Genomic DNA, 13,639 nt, shown 5'->3' with positions numbered 1-13,639 from the left:
TTTGTTGTATTTTTAAGATTCCATGTAAGTGATATCATACAGTATTTGTCTTTCTCTGTCCGACTTATTTCACGTAGCATAATGCCCTCCAAGTCTGTCCAAATTTCATTCCTTTTTATGGCTGAGTAGTATTCCATTGTGTGTGTGTGTGTGTGTGTGTGTGTGTGTGTGTGTGTATTGCATCTTCCTTATCCATTCATCTGTTGATGGACACCTAGGTTGCTATCATACGTTGGCAATTGTAAATAAAGCTGCCATGAACATTGGGATGCATGTTGGGATCGGCTCTTTCATATCAGTTTTTGGATTTAGTTCTTACTAGAGCCCAATTGGGAAAGTATTACTCTCCTCCCTGTGTTACAAATGAGGATGACACAGAAGCTGGGAGGGGAGGTAACTGCCCACGTCCCAGAGCTGGTATGGGAGGGAGTCAGAATTCAGACCAGATCTGTCTGCTTTGAATTACTTTTATTTCAATGGAAAAGGAGGAATTTTTCTTCAGGTATGTGTTTGGGTTTCTAAGTAACACACGGAGAAACCTCTGACGGTCACTCGATCTAAAACTTCTCTGGTCACTTGGCAGCGGAAAAGCCTTCTGAGGGAGATGAGGAAGAGACAAAAGTCTTATTACTCCCCATAGGAACTGGGGGGAACTGAGGTACCAAGCAGTCTGGTGGTGGTTTTAGTTCTGTTGTTTTGTATTTTTGCTTCTTGAGCACCTTCTACAAGCCAGGCTTCTCACTTGGTCCTCACGGCATCCTTTTGAGGTAGTTATTATTACCTCCACTTCACAGATGAGAGAAAGGGTAGATGGAGAGGTTATGTCCCCAGAGTGATGTAACCTGGTAAATTTTAGAGCTAGGCTCTGAACCCAGGTTTGCTGATTGGAAAGGTCTTGCTCTTTTCACCACACAATCTTATCAATTTGGGGGTTGGAGTTTCAGACTTAGAAAGAATTAGGATTTTTCTTTCTGGGATTCATGGTAACTGAAGTGAGAAAACAGAGAGGTTTAAGCAAATGCTTCAGAAGCCTACACTGACTTCTGAGTTGGCATGAGTTTGGGAAGGAAGACGTAGACACACCAAGCTGGGATGGACCAGAGAGGCACATCTGGTCCAATATTGCTGCTCAGGCACAGAAAAGGAGCACGACCCTATAGGCCACTGTAGGGATGTGGAAAGAGCATGAAATTGGGGACCAAATCCTGCTCCAGCACTTACTACTGGGCACACTTGGGCAAGTGGTTTAATCAGAGCCTTGGTCTTCCTGCATAAAATGGGGTTAAGAAGGGCCTGGTGAAAATTAGAAAGAAGACAAGAAAAGTGAGCTGGCCATAGGTATACAGCAGGCCCCAGCTTTCCCAGGCTACACAACTCTAAAGGGTGAGGAAGACCAACATCTCCTTCCTGGGCGTCATTCTTAGAGGCTCTTCTGAGGCATATGGGGGACACTGGAGGCTGGAACCTTCCCCTTCCTCAGTCACTGCTGGAAGACTGGGTTCTCACTCGTAGGGCTCACTGGCCCCAGAGGTCACTGACAGCGGGGCCTCGGGTGACCTGGACTTTTGGGCAAAGAGCTTGCAGAGTCTGGAAATCCAGCCCAGCGTTTCCTCAGTCTGTAGCCCCAGGAGACTTGAGTAACAAAGATACTGCAATCCTGCTAGTGGCTGCTTCCTTGTTGCTAAGCAACCAAAGATTTGATATTAAGTTCCTGTTGATGAAGCTAATTGCAAAGGTTAATTGTCCTCTGAGATGAAAAAAATGCTCCAGGAATGTATTTAGGAGTTGGTCTCTGTACTTCTGAGAGAATGTGATTTTTTGAAAAAGCCTGTTTTTCAGATGGTGATGGCATCAGTACTTGGTTCTTCCTTCTTTGTTCATCCTGTAGAGTGGAAGTTTTCAAACTCAGCAAAGGAACTATTCAAGGGGACTCTTGCCTGGAACCTCAATCTATGGAGGAGATCATGGGTAGCTAACCTGGAGGCAGCGGGATGGATTTCAGAGCCCCACCCACCATGGCCATGCCCACTCATAGTCACGCCCACCCACAGCCCCTTCTCTCTCCTCCATCCCTCCACCCAGTGTCTCACCTGTTGTGCTAGTTGCTGGTTTATCATTTGCTTCTCCAACATTACACTTTACCTCCCTGAGAGGTAAAGCTGTGCTCAATCTACCTCTGTGTCCTGAGTGTCCAGCATAGAGCCTGATGCAGGACAAATGAACAACCAATGCGTGTCTAATAAATGATACCTTATCTGTCATAACCAGGCTGGGTCAGGTGAATGTAACTAAAATACTTGATTCAAAGATCATATCTTAGAGTTCCAACATCGTTCCAGTTGCTGGATTATGGGTCCCTGGGAAAGCAGGTCAGGGACATGAGACAAGCAGGGATAGTGGGTTTCCATCTCACCTCCATCACCTTTCCATCTCACCTCTGGTACTTACTGGTTATGGGCAGATGGCTTCACCCTTCTGGAGCCTCAGTTTTCTCATCTTTATGATGAGATGATAAAGTCTAGTTCACCTCTGAGGGCTGTTCTAAAAACTGGTGTTGACTATGTAAAGTCTGTGGCATGGTGTCTCGCACAGGGCAGGGGCTCAGTGAATGGTAGTTGGTTTTGTTGTTGTTTGTTTTTTGTAGATGTTGTTTTCCAGCAAGAAGCTGAAGTGATCACTGTGGGACAGCCTGCCTCAGGCAGAAAAGCAAACTCTGATTCAATTCATGAGAGTTCCAAGGAAAGGCATAGCACCAAAGCTGGGGGCAGGAGGCAGTGGATAAAAGGGAGCGGGGTACAGCTCTCCAAACCATCTCCAGCAGCATCTTTTCCATTTCATGAGTGAGGATTTAAGAGGGGTTTCCTTCCAAGAAGATGCTGGTCCTGTCATTAAAGGGGCTGTGAGTGGTGCTGGTGTGATGATGTGGAGACCTGTTACCGGTTCTGACTCAGGGTCACCTGTGGGGACCACTAGGCAGCTGGCAGCATCACAGAGCTGAGGGGCTTCCCAGGATGTGGGTGGGGCTCAGGTCCTGACACCTGGGCTCCTGAGGGCGTTGTTCCTTCCGAAGTGACATCCATTCAAGTCTGCAACATCTTCACTCTCCCTCATTCAGCACCCACTTAGGGAGCCCCCATCATGTGCCAAGATGAAGCCCCCTAGAAGACCTGAGCCCTATTTTAAGGAGCTCATAGTCTAATGCAGGGGTTGGCAATCTTTTAAAATAAAGGGCCAGCTAGTACAGCCATCCCTCGGTATCTGCCGGGAATTGGTTCCAGAATACCCCACTCCCCATCCCGTGGGTACCAAAATCCACAGATGCTCAAGTCCCGTATATAAAATGGTGTAGTATTTGCATATAACCTGAGCACATTCTCCATGTACTTTAAGTCATCTCTAGATCACTTATAATACCTAATACAATGTAAATGCTATGTAAATAGCTGCTGGTACGCAGCAAATTCAAGGTTTGCTTTTTGGAACTTTCTGGAACTTTTCCCCAATACTGTATTTTTGATCTGTGGTTACTTGAATCCATGGATGTGGAACCCACAGATACAGGGGGCTGACTTCAAATATATTTAGCTTTGTGGACCATATGGTGTCTGTTGCAATTACTCAACTCTTGTCATTGTAGCGCGAAAACGGCTACAGACAATATGGAAGCAGATAGGCATGACTGTGTTCCAATAAAACTTTCCCTTAAAAACCCAGTTTGGCTCAAGGACTATAGTTTTCTAACCCCTCAGAGAAAGACAAAGTGGTAAATAGATCGTTACAATAAGTATCATCATGCAGATGTTACATGATATGTCAGGGGCCCCGAAGAGGGAAAAATACTTCTCGTTTAAGAAACTTCCTGAAGAAATCAGCTGGGTGCCTTTGGGAAAGTCACCCTCTACATCTTAGTTTCTCCAGTAGGATATTGATATTACAGAGATCATAGGATAAATGTGAGGACTTATGCATGTAACATACTGTCTGGGTCATAGTGATATCTATTAACCAACTTGATAAATGTTAGCAATAAAAATAGCTATTGTTTTTGAGGGCCTTTTATATGTGCTAGCCACACTTTCATGCACTTCACATATATTATCTCATTTAAACCTCATAACTACCCTCTAGGAGATCTATAATCATTCCTTCCATTTTATATGTAAGAAAACTAAGAAATAAAGAGGTTAAATAATTTACCTAGTAAGAGCAGAGCCAGGATTCAAAGGCAGGGTCCAGAGCCAGAACTCTAAGCATTATACCCACATTTACCACTGATTTTATATATTTGGCCCCAGTCAAGCCAGGAAGGACAGTTGCTGGTCAGTAGGCTTGTTTCTGTGGACAGCAGGTAATGGGCTTTATTGCTCCCCTCTGGCAACACAGCCTGAATGTCTGGGTATGGCAGGAGATGAGTGATGCCCACACCCTATGAGCATGACACCCAAGGGGTAATTCCAGCTATGTCTGTCTTAAGGACTCAAGGGCACAGGTCTGGGTTGTTGTCTTCCAACCCTCTGCACTTTGCAGTAAAGTGTGCTTCTTGTTGTATCAAGTTTCACTCCTCCCCCTTCCTTTCTCCCCTTATCTCTAATCACCAGCTACCTCCTAAAAACAAAGAAAAAATATATAGAGTCCTGTAAATTGTGTGACGATATCCTTACTCACCAATTTGGAGCCAACTCTTTAGAGTTAAATTTTCATGCTGCGCTCACAATGGGGGCAAATGGACCAACTCTGTCAAGAAACAGAGCCATAAGCACTCTGGGCTAAGGATGCCCTCGTCGGCTTCTGACTGATGGCCTCCCAGGGATCGGATGGTTTGACTTGTGATCTGTGCTTTTAAGAGCTAATTGCATTGTCTTAACTAAGCTGCTTCAGACCAAGTTACACAAAGTACAATTCCTGGAAGTCTGACACAGCTTGTCAGAGTAGCAAGGCAGAGCTCATCTTACTGGAAATCTCCCTTGGTCTTTGGAAGGGGTTCAGTGTAGCAACAGTTAGGAGCCCTCACCCCCTGGACCACGAGCTTGATCACCAGGCCACGTGAAACCATCCACCCACTCGGCAGGTGTCCCTCTTCTCACTCCGGGCCCATAATCTGTGAGGGTTTCTGTTGATGAACTTCATCAGACATCTGGTTCTTACTTCAGGGCCATCTCACCTAAAATCGCCCACTCTTTCCCCTTAAATAAGACATCTCGATGGGTTAGTGACTAACCAGCCCACGCTCACACATAACTGTGGTTTCGTGCATTTGGTATTTTTTAATTTTGGTGGGGATGCTTGGATCCTTGGATCCTTAAAAGGTCTTAACACAGTCAAGCAAATTGTAGCTGGACTTAAAATAAAATTATTTACTAGCATGGGCCAGATCAAAGACAGCTTTTATCTGGCTCAAAGTCGAAATTCAGAGCACCAGACTCCAGGGAAGAGGCCCGTGTTCAAGGACTGGTGTCTGTGGCTAGCTCGTAATGATAATAGCAATAATGATAACAATAATAGATACCACTGACTGAGCTCCTGTGGATCGAAAACCTCTTACGCAGCACTTGTCAGCATCCCCTTTCTCTTGTTGCAGCTGCTATTGCAATGGCCCGTTCTGCGTGGGATTTGATCCGTTTCCCACAGGTACAATCTGAGAGTTTCTCACCTCAGATATGTTCCTGTGTCACTTGCTTCCTGTCCTGGGACTTTGCTGTTGATGCCGCTGTGAAACCTCATTCTGTACTCACGCAAGTGCAAGGGAGTTAGTGTCCCATAAGCTGGAATGTTGACCAATGGGAGACAGGTGACACTGAAGACATTCTTCCTTCTGTCTCTCCCCTGATAGATGGTCCTGAGACACAGCTGGCATGGCTCGAGAGCTCTCAGAGATGCCACTGCGATTAAGCATTATGGGATTCCTTCTATTAGTTATAGCCAGAGTCTGGTGGCTATGCTCAGGCTGGAGGATTTCTTGGCATGTGTGGCAGGGAGCTGGTCCCCAGAGCAGGGTCTCTTTAGGACAAGAGATTCCCTTCGAGTGTTGAAGGCATCAGTTTTAGTAGTGAAGATGAGCCGGATTGGGTTAAGCTGGAATCAGCTAGAGGTAAATTTGCTTCAATACCAAAAAGGCTCAGACCTACATTCTTGACTTTCTGAGGATATTGGCTATTTACTGCCATAAACGTGGAGTAGATCGAATGCTACCTTTTTGCTCTGGAGCACACCTCTTTTTGCTAGTCCTGGGGTTGGGCTGCGTAGCTACTCGAAAACTTTCTGGAACAAGGGCTAATGGAATATCAGGTCTGGGGGGTATGTTTGGATGATTCTACGTGAGCACTTGAGCCAAAGCTCCCACACAGCCTCTGAAACCCCAGACAAAATAAAATCAGGACAGACCTCAGGTGTGATAACATCCATCTCCGCCATGACTTTGATGCTGAGCTAGGAGTTCAATAATTCCCCATTCATGTTTGGAGGAGATGTACATGCTAACACATGGAGAACAATCAGAGATGATCTAATCTGGGGTTTCTTCTGCCCATGCTGACTGCAGGTCCCTCTTCTGCTGGCTTTAACTAGCAATGATTTTACCCAGTAGTCAAAAACGTGGTGTGGCAGAGACAATGCTAGTGTGAGAACACAGGAATATTATATTCCACAATTTCCCTTGCAGTTGTATGTGGCCTCAAATTAGGTTCTAGCTAATGGGAACGTAGGTAGATATATGCTACTTTCAGTCCTGCCCATAAAGTTCTATATGCACTCATCCCCTCTTTTTCTCCTTTCCCCTCCACCTAGCTGGAAACCAAGGACCCCAGATGTCTGGAGCCCATGTTGAAAGGAGCTTGGAGGTGGAGGCACCCCAGGGAGGCACCAGGGCGAGGAACCTGCCTCAGGCCAGGCTGTGTTAAGCCACTGAGATCTGAGATTGCTTGTTACTAGAGCTTATCTCAGTAACGCTAGCAAAGCAAGGAGATAATGCCCTGCCAGCCCTCCTGTCCCCAAATCTCCACAAGATGGTCGGAGAGCATCTCCAGTTGTCTCTTCCGCTGGTACCCCATGGCTCACCAGTTTTTGTCACACTGGATCACGATGGAGGTAAAGGAAGGTTTTACTGAATGGCAGGTGGGTTTCAGAAGAGCAGCCTCCTGTGGGAGGAGCAGAGTTTGTAACTTACTGTGATCATTTATTTCCCTGTGCATACAGGGGCGGGACCTCAGAGAAGCAGCCTGCAAAACTCCAGACCTCTCTCTTGGTTCCATCCAGTGTCCTTTCAAGTCCATTGAGTTTTGTCCTCATCCTTTGTTCCTCTCAAGATGAGGTTTCACCCTTCAAATCACTTAGGTTTTGTAAACTGGAGTGCTCTTGGCTTTCTTTAGGCTGATAGGGTGTGGATTCTGCTGTCTCTGGGAGGGATGTCTCAGGGTGCCATCACCTCCTTCCATATTCCACAAGGGGCTCATCTGAGAAGCAAGTGCACCTCTCCATGGGGACCGTTGCTTTTTCTCAGAGACAACCCAGCACAGCCTTGTGTGAGAAAAAGACATTTTTCTTTGTAGGAAGTTTTGACCTCGTTGCTTTACCAGTGATTCTTGTCATTAATATGTGGGGCATTTAGCTCTTGTCTGGGCCTGGATTAGCTCACAAAGGCCACCAACTGAGCTATAAATAGCTGAATTTTTTCTACTCAGAGGAAGTGACAGCCCCTCCTTTAGGGGAGGATGATTCCCAAGTTACTCAACTCTGTTAGGGGATTCCCAAGTTTTTTCCCAAGTTATTTCCATACTCCTCCCAGAATTATATGTACACACACACACACACACACACACACACACACACACACACACACACACACACACACACACACACACACACACACACCTAGAAGGTGGATAAATCTATTCCTGAGCACCGCACACCAGGCACATTCCCACCTCAGCCTTTGCCTTTGCTGCTTCCTCTGCCGAGAACACTCTTCCCCAGATCTCTGCCTGGCTTGCTTCTGTGTTCCCTTCAGGCTTGTTACTCAGATGTCATCTTCTCAGGGAGGTATTCCTTGACTATCCTACAAAATTGCGTTCCCCACCTCCCAGCATCTTCTCTCCTTTCCCTGCTTTATATAACTTTGCAGCGCTTATCACCTTCCGACATGCTATCGATTTTATTTATTTGTTATTGTATTGCCTGTTTCCCTTAAACAACATATAAGCTCCAAGAAACACTAGTTGTGGCACACGGGCTTAGCTGCTCCACGGCACGTGGGATCTTCCTGGACCAGGGCTTGAACCCATGTCCCCTGCATTGGCAGGCGGATCTTAACTACTGCGCCACCAGGGAAGCCCCTGGATGCTTGTTGAATGAATTAATGATCTCCTTTTACAGATAAAGAAGCAAAGTCTCAGAGGGGGTGGTGAGATTCAGAGCTAGCAAGTGTCAAGAAAGATTTTAAACCCAGGAATTTCCGCTTCAAAGCATGTTTATTTTCTGCTCTGACATCAGATTTCAGGCATGTGCAGTGTGGCCCTGGAGCTGTTATAGGGGACATGCAGCCACGAGAAGAATATTTGCTGTCCCACATCAGGCAGTCAACGGGCTGACTGCTCCAGGGGCCGTGCATGCTTCTGTCTGCAGTGCTTCTGTTCTACCCACGGAGACATTTACCGTGTCATCTGTGGTCTTCTAAATTGCTTCACCTTGCTGTGGATCAAACACCTTGAGCTGCCTATCTGCAAATATTGCCTTTGAGGTTATGCTGAAATCCCGTCATGCTTGACGGGACGCTGGTTGGGTGTTGCGTGACCCCGTTGGCAACCTCACAAGTCTCACCACATGCCGTCTGTGCCTTCCTTTCCCAGGCGGCTTGCCTTGGAGGAGGTGACCTGTGATTAGCCGCTCACGTTTTGCTGAGCGGGGTTGGAACTGCTACATTCACCTCACTTCAAACCATAAATGCTTCTGGCGGAAGGGATCAAGTCTTGCCTTAAATCAGCGGGGTCTTTAAATAATGCTGATACCTGCATCCACCCCCCAGAGATTCTGATTCAGTTGGTCTGTGCAGCCAAGGCAGGGAATGCTGGTTAGGTTGGCTGTGGAGCGTCTTTCTGAGAGGAGAGGTAAAGAATACAACGTGACTGAAAGCAGAAGCATTTCCGAAAAGTCACATCTCATCCTCCAATTCTTACTTCCTCGTGTGACAGCCTACTAGGACCTGGAGACCTTGGCCTCCTTAATTTCACTGCAGAATTCTGATATATCTGTTTTCCCAGGTGGCTTTCTTACTACAAACGGTGGCAGCACTGGTGAATATGAGGTTCTCTCCTTTGACCGCCTGCGCCTCAGTTTTCTCATCAGTAAAATAGGCATCATAACAGTAACACTGACATTATAGGTTCAAGACTTAAATGAACTAATGTGCGTAAGTTAGTAGTTAAGTGTCTGGCACACAGGCATGTATGGGGCAGCCACCATTGTTGTTATTAAGCATCTTACTTATGAAATGCCTTATCCAAAGTCCGTTGTTACAGTAATTGGTATCAGCTCCGACATAACCTTTCAACTAGATCTTGCATGACTCTTCAAGGGCCTTTGCCATGTCTCTGGCACACTCCAAAGGTGTACATAGGAAGTCTCATCCCATGTCTCTTTAAAACTGAACCACATTATCACAAATTTCGGGTTCGCTGCAGAGAATTTCCTGCTTGGGCACCATCCAGTCTCACTTGCTTTTGGACCAGCTTTGTGGGCCTGGTACCATAGTGGTATCTATTCCAGGGGTGGCTGTGATCACACCTGCTACACTCAGGACCCCCAGGCCAATTCTGTGGCCCAGCTTTGTACCCTAAACTCTGGAGCGTGGCTCTACTGGTCCAAGGCTCAGTTTTTTTCTCTCCTTGCTGCAGGCCCAGAAGTGGCTGTGGACAGATGCCACCCGGCCTGTGGAAGTGACCACGGGGGAGGGCAGCAGGAAAGTGAGTGGAGGGGACCGGCATTGGAAGGTCCTGTGTGTGGAGAGCCCAGGGATTGTGGGCTGGTGCAGCCAAACTATTTTGTCCAATCACACATACAAGGATCTCCTGGAACTGGACTCGGGAAATTAGCTGTGGGAGCCTGGGATGCTGGACCCAGACCAGGGTGCAGCATCCATATCTGCCCATGGGCTTCAGTGGGTGAAACAAGGGCGCCCACCTCAGGGTGAGACCACAACCAAAGTAAGGCATGTAGTGCAATAGTTGCTCCCATCTGGAGAGAATGACCAAGTGACCCGTGTCTGTGGGCTAGACAGACTAGGTGATCCAGATACCACTTTAGCCTCCTGAAACTGTCGGCTGGGAGTGGGGCAGACTAAACATTGGGTTGGCCAAAAAGTTTGTTTGGGATTTTCCATAACTTCTTATGGAAAAATCCAAAGGAACTTTTGGGCCAACCCAGTATTTAACAAGAGTAGCCATGTAGTGTGATAAATTTCATTCCAGGGCCAAATAGGTGGCTGTGGGCATGAGTCACAGGAGACCCAACCTCGTATGGGGCTCCCAGTGGCAGCCACTTCCCTCATCTGGGGCTGAAGGCTGTCAGGCCACAAATGTTTGCTTCATGACCACCCCATTCTGCACATGAGGGAAGTGAGGACACCATGCTTGTCTTGAGCTGGGCCTCGTGGGGCTGTCCTGGCCCAGCACCCCTGAGAGGAGGAATTAGGTCATCTTGTTTACCACTGTGTCTCTAGCGCACGGGAAATTACGTGGCCTTAGCAGATGCTTTATAATTATTTGTTGAGTAAATGGATGAATGCATGAACTAATGAATGAATCTCAACACAGCACAATGATGGGAAATCCAAGCAGGTGGTGCTCAGAAGTCCACCTGGCAGGTAGCTGGGCACAGTGTTGTAAATAAGGCAAAGCCAAGACACTGGCACTCAAAGTTACTGGGATGGGAGTTTGCGTCAGGGACCAAGATGGGCACAGAGAGTGGGCGTCATGAGTCTCTGTGAATCATGGCCCAGGACCTGGGCAGGTTTGCGTGTGTGGTTGGGGAATCAGTGGGCCCAGCAGCTGGGAACGGCTGCCAGTGGAGGCAGGGCTGACACAGTAAGGAAAAGACATGTGGTCCATTCAAGAGAGAACCAGTTAGTGAGGAAATTGTTCTGGAAGTGTAATATTTCTGAGGTGGATGCAGAATCCACAGACTTTAACTGTACATCATGTCATGTTTTCAAACACATTTTTCTGTGTCGACAATTTCACTTATTCTGCGATTGTGCCTGATTCAAGAGCCATAATTCCTGCTGATAAGACTGGAGCCATGTCATTTGGGTTCCCAAGTTGGATTTGCAGCTAAACCGCCATCTCTTCATTTAGGGGAGCTGCAATTGGAAGATGCACCATCCATGTGGCCATGGTGACAGATGAGAAACCCCAGGTCTGGCAGGGTCCCCCCGAAGCAGAGCTGGCTATGCACCTGGCAGGCCCTGTCCATTCTTAATGATGTTATCGTCTCATATGTGGCCTTCTGCTTTGGAGACTGGTGGGTGCCTGAGGCAGCTCGTGTGCTGAGAGGGCAGAGAGAGCCCAAGATTGGAGGGTCATGTCTAGTACCAAGGACAGCTGCCTCCAAGGCTCCCCAAGCCAGAGTTTACAAGGACCAGCAAAGTGCAGAGACCCTCAGATGCCATGAAACCCAAGGTGACCTCCCAGGGCCCTTGGATATCTGCGTGAGGCAAGGCACCTGCAGGTATAGGGCGCCTGGTTGAGTCAGGCTTCGTGAGGTCTCAAGAGGAGACATGCACGGACAAGATGCAGTGATGGGGCTTATTACAGGTGTACAGGGAGTGTGGAGTAGCTCAGATATCTCCTCAACTGACATACACATTCCCTGTGTCTGGAGTTTCTGGGATTGGACCAAGATGCCAGATTCTTAGAGAACCCGCAGTTCAGTATCTAGGGCTGAGGATCTGTTTTTTTTTGGTGATAGGATGTTGAATGGGACTTCATCTGTTTTCTTGGAATTGGAAGTAAAACCCAAAGTTGAAATCAATAGGTGCTATGTGTTCCTACGTTTCCGGACAAGACCACCTGATGCGTCCCCGTGAGGGCACCATTCACACACTACTGGGCTACAAAAGCAGGAGGTAAGTGGTCTTTGAGGCTGTGAAGGGTTAACACAGGGCAGAGCGCTGCAGCTTCCCCTTTCCCTTGTCTGGGGGGTGGCCGGGGACAAGGGGTGGTCTATATGCTCCCCCCAGCCCAGTAAATGGGACTCCGAAGAAGTGGCAGGGTCCTAGAAAAAGGGCGACTGCCATCTCACCCTGAGCATTTAGTTCTTCCTGAAATGGCAATTCTCAGCATGTCACAGAGACACTGGTTAACTCAGTAGGGTAATGGATGGGGTGTATGAGCTCAAAGTTATGGTTAAAATTTTATGAAGATCATTAGCTTTGTATGAGCAAACCACAGATGTTATTGGTGTATTTTGATGAGTAATACATATACACACACACACACATACATACACACACAAATACACACACATACACACTTTTTTCTTTATTATTATTTTTTAAGTACATTTATTTATTTATGTTTGGCTGCGTTGGGTCTTCGTTGCTGCGCGCAGGCTTTTTCTAGCTGTGGTGAGCGGGGGCTGCTCTTCGTTGCGGTACACGGCCTTCTCACTGTGGTGGCTTCTCTTGTTGCAGAGCACGGGCTGTAGGCATGCGGACTTCAGTAGTTGCGGCACGCAGGCTCAGTAGTTGTGGCGCACGGGCTTAGTTGCTCTGCGGCATGTGGGATCTTCCCGGACCAGGGATCGAACCCGTGTCCCCTGCATTGTCAGGAGGATTCTTAACCACTGCGCCACCAGGGAAGCCCCCATACATTTTTTCTTTAGATGATTAACCCCTGAGGCAGAACCTGTATTTTATTCTCCCCACGCAACCCCCTTAGCCTGCTTGTGTTGAATGCTTAGAAACAATGTCTCAAAGAGACTCAGCAAACCAGCTCTAACTGACCTTCCAGTGGCTCAAAGTGACAGAGGTTCCTGTGCTCTATTGCAAAGCAGGAGAGAGCGCCCCTCTTCCTCCTGTGCTGAGCAGTGTTGGCCAACCTCAAGAGAGCACGCGGTGGAACAGAAACTTCTGGCCTCACTTCAAGGCTCCGCTGTTCCATCTCAGCCACCCTTCCACAGGGCGTGCACCAGCACTTCCGGGAGAGCTGAACCGGGGGACACTTCTGACTGGCAGACACCAGGCTGTCCCCAGAATGGCCCCGTGGCCTGCTGACTAAGGTTTGTTTTCTTTCTTTTTTAATTTGTATTGAGTTATAATTTACATACCATACAATTCACTTGCTTTACTTGCACAATTCAGTGACTTTCGGTATATTTACAGAGTTGTGTAACTATCACCACAGGTATAGGTTTGGCCGTGCGGCATGTGGGATCTTAGTTCCCCGACCAGGGATGGTACCTGGGCCGCCTGCAGTGGAAGTGTGGAGTCTTAACCTCTGGACCGCCAGGGAAGTCCCAGGCTTTCTTACCGAATCCTAGGTGCTGGGACTCCTCTTCCCTTAGGATTAGTTTTCTGCCAGGAATCTCCTCAGTATTTCATGTAAACAGCCTTTTGCGTGCCTGGCCCCCCAATCCAATAGATGGAACCTTA

The sequence above is a fragment of the Neophocaena asiaeorientalis genome, unplaced genomic scaffold (assembly GCF_003031525.2).
Source record: "Neophocaena asiaeorientalis asiaeorientalis breed wild unplaced genomic scaffold, Neophocaena_asiaeorientalis_V1.1 scaffold504, whole genome shotgun sequence".
Lineage (NCBI taxonomy): Eukaryota > Metazoa > Chordata > Mammalia > Artiodactyla > Phocoenidae > Neophocaena > Neophocaena asiaeorientalis.
Note: the sequence above shows the minus strand (reverse complement) of the source record.